The 10,642-nt window shown below is 38.5% G+C and overlaps 1 protein-coding gene across 2 annotated transcripts in view; it reads right to left on the bottom strand.

Annotated features, from left to right (window-relative positions):
* Positions 1-10,640, bottom strand: part of dtnbp1b (dystrobrevin binding protein 1b) — a 120,145-nt gene extending 109,505 nt beyond the window's left edge. The window contains exons 1-2 of one of the 2 annotated variants that reach the window (XM_061966905.2): positions 10,493-10,640; positions 7,604-7,682 (exon numbers count right to left, since the gene is read on the bottom strand). The gene's annotated coding sequence lies outside the window, so the exon portion shown is untranslated. Of the gene's footprint in view, positions 1-7,603; positions 7,683-10,471 lie in introns of both variants that reach the window. The other variant, XM_061966906.2, reaches the window with a different exon arrangement.
* Positions 10,641-10,642: the final 2 nt, after the last annotated feature.

Raw genomic sequence — 10,642 nt, 5'->3', positions numbered from 1 at the left:
TTAACTTTAGAATTTGATGCCAGCAACACGTGACAAAGAAGTTGGGAAAGTTGGCAATAAATACTGATAAAGTTGAGGAATGCTCATCAAACACTTATTTGGAACATCCCACAGGTGAACAGGCAAATTGTGAACAGGTGGGTGCCATGATTGGGTATAGAAGTAGATTCCATGAAATGCTCAGTCATTCACAAACAAGGATGGGGCGAGGGTCACCACTTTGTCAACAAATGCGTGAGCAAATTGTTGAACAGTTTATGAAAAACCTTTCTCAACCAGCTATTGCAAGGAATTTACGGATTTCACCATCTACGGTCCGTAATATCATCAAAGGGTTCAGAGAATCTGGAGAAATCACTGCACGTAAGCAGCTAAGCCCATGACCTTTGATCCCTCAGGCTGTACTGCATCAACAAGCGACATCAGTGTGTAAAGGATATCACCACATGGGCTCAGGAACACTTCAGAAAACCACTGTCAGTAACTACAGTTGGTCGCTACATCAGTAAGTGCAAGTTAAAACTCTCCTATGCAAGGCGAAAACTGTTTATCAACAACACCCAGAAACGCCGTCAGCTTCGCTGGGCCTGAGCTCATCTAAGATGGACTGATACAAGGTGGAAAAGTGTTCTGTGGTCTGACGAGTCCACATTTCAAATTGTTTTTGGAAACTGTGGACGTCGTGTCCTCCTGACCAAAGAGGAAAAGAACCATCCGGATTGTTATAGGCGCAAGTGTAAAAGCCAGCATCTGTGATGGTATGGGGGTGTATTAGTGCCCAAGACATGGGTAACTTACACATCTGTGAAGGCGCCATTAATGCTGAAAGGTACATACAGGTTTTGGAGCAACATATGTTGCCATCCAAGCAACGTTACCATAGACGCCCCTGCTTATTTCAGCAAGACAATGCCAAGCCACGTGTTACATCAACGTGGCTTCATAGTAAAAGAGTGCGGGTACTAGACTGGCCTGCCTGTAGTCCAGACCTGTCTCCCATTGAAAATGTGTGGCGCATTATGAAGCCTAAAATACCACAACGGAGACCCCCGGACTGTTGAACAACTGTATATCAAGCAAGAATGGGAAAGAATTCCACCAGAGAAGCTTAAAAAATGTGTCTCCTCAGTTCCCAAACGTTTACTGAGTGTTGTTAAAAGGAAAGGCCATGTAACACAGTGGTGAACATGCCCTTTCCCAACTACTTTGGCACGTGTTGCAGCCATGAATTTCTAAGTTAATTATTATTTGCAAAAAAATAAATAAAGTTTATGAGATTGAACATCAAATATCTTGTCTTTGTAGTGCATTCAACAGAATATGGGTTGAAAAGGATTTGCAAATCATAGTATTCCGTTTATATTTACATCTAACACAATTTTCCAAATCATATGGAAACGGGGTTTGTACATACATACTAAATACACAGTAATGAAAACACAGTTGTTCTACTAACTGTACTGTGCTTGCTGCTTACTTACAACACTTACCTTTCACTATTTGAGTAGCCTTTGTTCTGCCATTTGCGTACTGGCGAGCGATCTCTGAATCCGGGAACATATACTTCACGGATTTGTTGAACACATCCGAAAATGAGAACGGGATGTTGCTTCCAGCTATCAGCATAGCCATCTTTGTCTCGGCATATGTTACAACATCGGGTCTCCATTTAGCGAGGTGGCCCATAATACTGGGCTGTGACCGGTGGTGCGCTGCTGCCGCCTTGTGCTTCGCTGACCGTTCATGAGTGAGTATATCCGTTCGGCCACCGTGTTCAATGGAGAAGTCTGTTCTACGAAATTTACAGGCAGCATACCCCTTCCCCTTCGAGCTGTCCTGGATGAACTGAAATTCTGGTTTCCAATCATTTTGGAACTTGTAAGCGTACTTCTTCTTCTTACTCGTCGTCGGCGTCGCCATGGCTGTATCTTCCTCGTTCTTCTGCTTCGTCTCCTTGTTGTGTGCGCAGTTGTGCACTGCACTCTCTAAAAGCCCTAGATGTTATAACGTGATTGGGCAGGCACGCTGTTTATATCGTGGAAAAGCAGACGTGAGAACAGGCTGTCGACTCGTCACTCAGGTCCGCATGGAGCTAGAGGGGGCGTGGCCTCCAGCTACGGCTAGAAATCGGGAGAAAATCGTGAGAATATTTGTCCCGGGAGGTTTTCAGGAGAGGCGCTGAAATTCGTGAGTCTCCCGGGAAAATCGGGAGGGTTGGCAAGTATGCTCACACCAGTGGTTCCCTCTTCATTGAAATACTATTGAGAACCTTCCATCCATCTTCTACCGCTTATCCCTTTCGGGGTCGCGGGGAGTGCTGGAGCCTATCTCCGCTGCATTCGGGCGGAAGGCGGGGTACACCCTGGACAAGTCGCCACCTCATCGCAGGGCCAACACAGATAGACAGACAACATTCACACACTAGGGCCAATTTAGTGTTGCCAATCAACCTATCCTCAGGTGCATGTCTTTGGAGGTGGGAGGAAGCCAGAGTACCCAGGGGGAACCCACGCAGTCACGGGGAGAACATGCAAACTCCACACAAAAAGATCCCGAGTTCAGGATCGAACCCAAGACCTTCGTATTGTGAGGCAGACACACTAAACCCTCTTCCACCATGCTGCTTTATTGAGAACCTGACCTTATTTATTTCTGTATGTGTCAAGCTAAAAATGGGCGATATGCATACTTGCCAACCTTGAGACCTCCGATTTCGGGAGGTGGGGGGAGGGGTGGGTCGGGGGGCGTGGTTGGGTCGGAGGCGTGGTTAGGGGCGTGGTTAAGTGGGGAGGAGTATATTTACAGCTAGAATTCACCAAGTCAAGTATTTCATATATATATATATATATATATATATATATATATATATATATATATATATATATATATATATAAGAAATACTTGACTTTCAGTAAATACTAGCTATATATATATATATATATATTTATTTTATTATATATATATGTATATATAAATAAAAGAAATACTTGAATTTCAGTGTTCATTTATTTACACATATACACACACATAACACTCATCTACTCATTGTTGAGTTAAGGGTTGAATTGTCCATCTTTGTTCTATTCTCTGTCACTATTTTTCTAACCATGCTGAACACCCTCTCTGATGATGCATTGATGTGTGGCACGCACAAAAGTGCTTTCATCAAATGCATTAGAGTCTGGAATCTTCCATCTCTCCCTAGCATAGCCCAAAACCGGTCAAACTTTGCTTCCTGAGGAAGATCTTCAGTGCCAAGCACTTGGTAGTCCACTACTTCTTCCCGGAGGCGACCAGATCCAATCGCAGCTGCGGCTTGGAACTTACAAGCTGTTATGAGAGTAGCGTATGTGTGTGTGTGGCCCTTTAATAGGTGAGCATGTGAGGTGAGTGACGTCAGTGAGTGTGTGGGCGAGAGAAGAGAGGGAGCGGTAGCGTGAGTGCGGGCGGGGACTAGTTTGTTTTGTGTTGGATTGGCTGTGTGCAAGCAATCAATAAAGCAAGATTTGCAACTAATCACCGGACTCAGGCAGGAAAGGTGCAACAAAGCATATTTCTTCATCTTACTCGTCGTCGTCGTCGTCGCCATGGCTGTATCTTCCTCATTCTTCTGCTTCGTCTCCTTGTTGTGTGCGCAGTTGTGCACTGCACTCTCTAAAAGCCCTAGATGTTATTGATGTTATAGATGGCAGTATTGTCCTGTTTAAGAGTGTCACAACATTGCTGTTTACGGCAGACGAACTGCTTTACGGTAGACAAAAACATGACTGCTGTTGTTGTGTGTTGTTACCGCGCTGAGAGGACGTTAATGAAACTGCCTAACAATAAACCCACATAAGAAACCAAGAACTCACCCTCGATCATTCTACAGTTATAACGTGATTGGGCAGGCACACTGTTTATATCGTGGGAAAGCGGACTCAGGTCCGCATGGAGCTGGAGGGGGCGTGGCCTCCAGCTCCGCCTGAATTTCGGGAGATTTTCGGGAGAAAATTTGTCCCGGGAGGTTTTCGGGAGAGGCGCTGAATTTCGGGAGTCTCCCGAAAAATCCGGGAGGGTTGGCAAGTATGGCGATATGGCTTAAAATACAAAGATTGATTGGCAACACTAGGTTCTCAATAGTGGGGACGGCGTGGCGCATTTGGGAGAGTGGCCGTGCCAGCAGCCTGAGGGTTCCTGGTTCAATCCCCACCTACTACCAACCTCGTCACGTCTGTTGTGTCCTTGAGCAAGACACTTCACCCTTTCTCCTGATGGGTCGTGGTGAGGGCCTTGCATGGCAGCTCTCGCCATCAGTGTGTGAATGTGTGTGTGAATGGGTGAATGTGGAAATAGTGTCAAAGCGTTTGAGTACCTTGACGGTAGAAAAGCGCTATACAAGTATAAATCATTTACCATTTACTAAATTGGCCCTAGCATGTACAAATATGCATGAAACCATTGCTATCAAACATGGGACTGTTTAGTACATATAATGTGTTTTAGATGTAGTGTAAAACTTACAACTGTTGCTTGGAGTGCTTGAAGAAAGGATACGAGTAGAAATGCTAAGGACTACTAGTAGACGGAACGGCACTTGTACTTTCGTTTCAAGGAACTAAACAAAAGGAAATACTGTAGATATTCAACCCGTGGCACTTGCAGTGAGCGAACCCGTCCAAAAGATGGCGCCATAGCACATGCAATACCACACCTTTTCAGTGTCTCTGTCTGTGTTTTATGACAACTATTTGTTGAATACCAAAACATTGTGGCTGTTTGCGAAGAAAAATCCATAAATTAGCCACACCGTTTAATAAGCTGCAAGGCTCAAAGCGCAGGAAAAAAGTATTGGCTTGTAGTCCGGAAAATATGGGACATTTATGGAAGCTCTTTTAGATGCATTGGCACCTTAAAACTGACCTAAGAGCTAACTTGACAACATGAACTTCAATACAATCAGTTTTTTTGTTTCCATCCATCCATTTTCTACCGCTTATTCCCTTTGGGGTCGCGGGGGGCGCTGGAGCCTATCTCAGCTACAATCGGGCGGAAGGCGGGGTACACCCTGGTTTTTTGTTTGTACATTTGAAATATGTGCATAGGCTGTTTATGAACTATATTTTCAAATCAAATGTTTAGTATTCTCCACTGCTGGCTGGTGCCTTGATCCGTCCCTGCACGCCCCACTTCTCCCTCAGGTTGGGGGAAAAATATTTATTTTGGCACGAGAGGCATAAAAACATGTCTATAAAAACGGTTTACACTTTACCTTTTAGTCAATATTGAATTTATTTGACATTAATCCGTCACTCATCACACACTTTACCAAGTGACCTAAACTGGCCTACTGACCCGCAGCTGAAACGTTAACAGATATTCCCAAAAGCTTGTTGTTAAGGTGATGATGAGGAAGTCATGGGAATGAGGGATAGTCACATGTTTGTTGTGTGTGCAGGACATTTGAGCATTTTTAGCAAACAACACTAAAAATACAGATTTTTCCCAGTACAGTACGTCACTGCATGACAATCAAAGTCCACATGCGCTTTAGCATGTACACTGCTGATAAGGAATGCTGATTAAGTCACATTAATATGGCTTATTACGTAACAAAGATCACAACTAGGTTTTTGTTTTCAGTCATTACTAAATAATAAAAATGAAACATGATCAAATTTAAGAAGAGCAGGCAGATAGCAACCAAAGAAAATTGTTATTTTAAATGTTTGTTTTAACTTTAATTAAATACGAGAGATGTCCGATAATATCGGCCTGCCAATAAATGCTTTAAAATGTAATATGGAAAATTATCGGTATCGTTTTTTTTTGTTTTTTTTTTTTTTTTTATTAAATCAACATAAAAAACACAGGATACACTTACAATTAGTGCACCAACCCAAAAAACCTTCCTCCCCCATTTACACTCATTCACACAAAAGGGTTGTTTCTTTCTGTTATTAATATTCTGGTTCCTACATTATATATCAATACAGTCTGCAAGGGATACAGTCCGTAAGCACACATGATTGTGCGTGCTGCTGGTCCACTAATAGTACTAACCTTTAACAGTTAATTTGACTAATTTTCATTAATTACTAGTTTCTATGTAACTGTTTTTATATTGTTTTACTCTATTTTTTATTCAAGAAAATGTTTTTAATTAATTAATCTTATTTTATTTTATTAATTCTTTTAAAAAGGACCTTATCTTCACCATACCTGGTTGTCCAAATTAGGCATAATAATGTGTTAATTCCACAACTGTATATATCGGTATCGGTTGATATCGGTATCAAATTAAGAGTTGGACAATATCGGAATATCGGATATCGGCAAAAAAGCCATTATCGGACATCCCTATTAAATATGTTTATTTGATAGTAGATCACCCGTGTGCCAGCCCAGTGGTACACAGGCTTTATCTAGTGGTACGCCAAAAAATAACTGAACGAAATATTTCAACACAGGGTTACTGTTCAAATGGTTTGTAATGTTACAGTGGCCAAAAATATTAAATATACGTAATAAATAAAACCTCTGCCTTGTTTGAATGAATATGTGGCCTACTACGCTACTGTATTTTAATGTTTGTTATTATGTTGGTACTTTCTGAGGTGGTACTGGGTGAAAAAAAGTTGGGAGAACCCCTGCTCTAGAATAAAGAAACACCAAATATAGTCAAAAATAATGATGACTTTAGTTAGGAATTGAGAAGAAACTCAATAAAAATACTATCATAATAATGTTATTATTATGGAATATTCTTTATATTCTGTGAATTCCCATAACATTTGATTATATACTAAAAATGGATATCTGCATCGCCCAGATTTACAACACTAACAAATATATAATAATAATAAGGAATAATTTAAAAAATATATTGGGAAGACTAGACAAGTAGAGTTCAACAAAGGAAATTGATATAAACAAAATGAGTAAATAAATAACGTTGCCTGACTTTCCTAAATGAATGTATGGACCCATTGTTCACTGTAACCAATATAAATAACCAACAATAGCTACAGTAATACCAATAAAGATGAATATTTATACATTGCATAAATACTTCTATAAATAATAATACATTGAGAACAAGGCAAGTAGCAATTAAATAAATTATATTTATACTTTTTTATTAAAAAAAACATTTTACTGATGATTTTATCATATTTAAAATATTAAATCAACAATAGCAACAATATTTGTAACAATGATAAAGATTGAGAAATATTGAGAAGGGTAGCTAAGTATCAACTAAGGAAAATGATTAGTATTGTTATTATTTCACTGGGTTGTGAGTTTTTCCTTGCCCTTATGTGGGCTCTGAACCGAGGATGTCGTCGTGGCTTGTGCAGCCCTTTGAGACACTTGAGATTTAGGGCTATATAAATAAACATTGATTGATTGATTGATGATTGATTAAGATCTCCCAAATGTAGCTATTAATGGGAATGCTTATGTATGTGGCATCAAAATGAAAAACTAGAAGCTGATGTTCAGGAAAAGAGAGCACGCTCAAGCAATCATTAACTTGAAATTGTTCTACTACTCTGCTTTAAAGCTTCACACTTGACCCACAATCATTACCTTGACCCAGAGTATGAATACTGTACTTACTGTAATTTTAAGAGTCCATACGCACACGTCATAATCATTGCACCTCATCATCCTCATCTTCATCATCACCTGGGCCCCACTGGGAGGAAAAACAAACAGAATTTTTAAGCATGTTTCATTTCAAGTCACGCCAGCAGTGCAAACATTGAAACATGAACATTTGCTGGTCACATCTGCTGTCTGTTTGAAGTATGATTCTATTAATTTCGTACACAGCCGCCAACTTTAAGGCTGTACTGCTAAAATAGAATCCAGTACACATAATCAGAAAGTGAAACAATACAAGCCAATTTTGTCCACTTCAAGTTATTATCATGGGACATAAAAATGATTGATATTGTTACACTTTAGGTACATCTGCACATTAGTACCCATATGCTTCAATCAAAACTGTTCAATTCTATCTAGGATTTTTGGAAGCTGGTGGGTGAGTTTAAAAGCATCAAAACAACAAATAAACCTGTTTTTGTAGAAGACTGACATCTACTGGTGGGTTTAAGGATTACAGCTCAAATAATACAACAACAAACATTAAACTATACAATTATATTATGCGTAATAACAACAGAAATAATAAATAATACAGTCCTTAAAATACATCTTACACTCTTACAATGGGAAATATAATGTATTGTATATACATGTTGTGTATTCACACATATATACATAGACATAAACAGTCGTGGTCAAAAGTTTACATACACTTGTAAAGAACATAATGTCATGGCTGTCTTGAGTTTTCAATCATTTCTACAACTCTTATTTTTTTGTGATAGAGTGATTGGAGCACATACTTGTTTGTCACAAAAAACATTCATGAAGTTTGGTTCTTTTATGAATTTATTATGGGTCTACTGAAAATGTGACCAAATCTGCTGGGTCAAAAGTATACATACAGCAATGTTAATATTTGGTTACATGTCCCTTGGCAAGTTTCACTGCAATAAGGCGCTTTTGGTAGCCATCCACAAGCTTCTGGCAAGCTTCTGGTTGAATTTTTGACCACTCGTCTTGACAAAATTGGTGCAGTTCAGCTAAATTAGTTGGTTTTCAGACATGGACTTGTTTCTTCAGCATTGTCCACACGTTTAAGTCAGGACTTTGGGAAGGCTATTCTAAAACCTTAATTCTAGCCTGATTTAGCCATTCCTTTACCACTTTTGACGTGTGTTTGGGGTCATTGTCCTGTTGGAACGCAACTGCGCCCGAGACCCAACTTCCGGGCTGATGATTTTAGGTTGTCCTGAAGAATTTGGTTTTTCATTGTCCCATTTACTCTCTGTAAAGCACCATATATATATATAGTTTATAGGTGTAAAATTACAAAAAATTGCTAAAATGCTAGCATGAAATGTTTGCATGCTAACATTAGCATGTTAACATAAGATGAGTTAGCATAGTTCTAAATTGGTGGCAAGTATCAAAAAGCATAATTTTTAAGTTTTAACAAACACAATTATCTAAAATGCTAGCATAAAACGTTAGCATGCTAACCTTACCATACAAACATAAGAGACGGTAACATACTTCTCAGATGGTGCCAAGTATCAAAATCCAAGATTTTTAGGTGTAAACATTCAAAAGTAGCTAAAATGGTAGCAAAAAATGTTAGCATGCTAACATAGAATAAGTTAGCATAGTTGTAAGAAGGTGGCAATCATCAAAAACCATGATTTTTAGATTTAAATTAACAAAATTTGCTAAAATGCTAGCATATAAATATTAGCATAATAACAGGAGAAATCAGTATACTCCTAACTTCCTAACTTGGTGCCTAATTTTAAGAATTCCACATTTTTAGGTGTAAACATATAAGATTAGCTAAAATGCTAGTACAAATGGAAGCTTGCTAACAATAGCATGCTAAGATATGAGTTAGCATACTTCAAAGATGGGGCCAAGTATCAAAAACCATGATATTACACATAATTATTAACTATTATTATTATTATTTCTTTCTTTTTTTTTTACATAAACTGTAAACTAAAATCTTTAGATTTTACAGTAAAAAAAAAAAAAAAAGACAGGTCAGTTGTCAAAATTTTACCATAAAATGTACAATTCTTTTTTTTTTTTTTACAGCATATAAATGGAAAATGGAAAAAGAGTACCAGTTTTTACTGTAAAATCTAAAATGTTTGTTGTTTTTATGGTGTATTACTGTAAATGTACAAATGTTACCGCAGTTTTGTTTTTATTTACTGTAAAATTTTGGTGACTGGGCTACCAGTTGTTGTTTTTTTACTGTAAAAATAATATTTACAGTGCACAATTTGATGGATGACTTGCTTTAAAATCATGAGTCAAGCTAACCTTTTTGGATTTTTACCAAAAAAATATATTTGGAACGTAATAGTAGATCAGGTTGAAAAGGTATGAAATTGCTCGCTATACATGTCATTTTCTTTTGTCAAAAATAGAAAGTTGAATACATTTACTAAGAAAAGACACATATTAATTCCAGGTTTTCGCAGGCCACATGAAACGAAGTGGCGGGCCAGATCTGGCCCCCAGGCCTTGAGTTTGACACCCGTGTTTTAGGGGACCAACATACTATGTAAATGCTACATAACAGTAACTCTACAGTTAACCTTTTACCTTATTTATTGGACCTTATATAAAATACCTTGACAAGCTTTACCTTGAGTGCCATCATCTCCATGTATTACTCTTTTAACATTTCCATGTCTGAATCAAGACATAAAATAATAGGTAATATTATATATATATTGCTATTGTCTTTGACTTTCTATATTTATAAGGTTTTTACTTGTGAGCTACAGTGCAAGCGTGCCCCCTACTGGGCGAGAATAGCCAAACCGTAACATGGAGCAATAAACGGTAAAATGTGACAGTAATTAAACTTACATGACAAATTATACCACCAACCTTTTTCCCCCGTCAAACTGGTGCCAAAAAGACAGTACGTAGTTTTGAAGTACACTTTAGTAGTAACTCTTATCTTCGTTTAAACTGTGAAGCACACTTCTCTGGCGTCCTGTACACTTTGCAGCAACTGCTACTGATTTACGACACCTT

The sequence above is a fragment of the Nerophis lumbriciformis genome, linkage group LG11, assembly GCF_033978685.3.
Source record: "Nerophis lumbriciformis linkage group LG11, RoL_Nlum_v2.1, whole genome shotgun sequence".
Classification (NCBI taxonomy): Eukaryota; Metazoa; Chordata; class Actinopteri; order Syngnathiformes; family Syngnathidae; genus Nerophis; species Nerophis lumbriciformis.
This window is presented reverse-complemented; position numbering and strand designations above follow the sequence as displayed.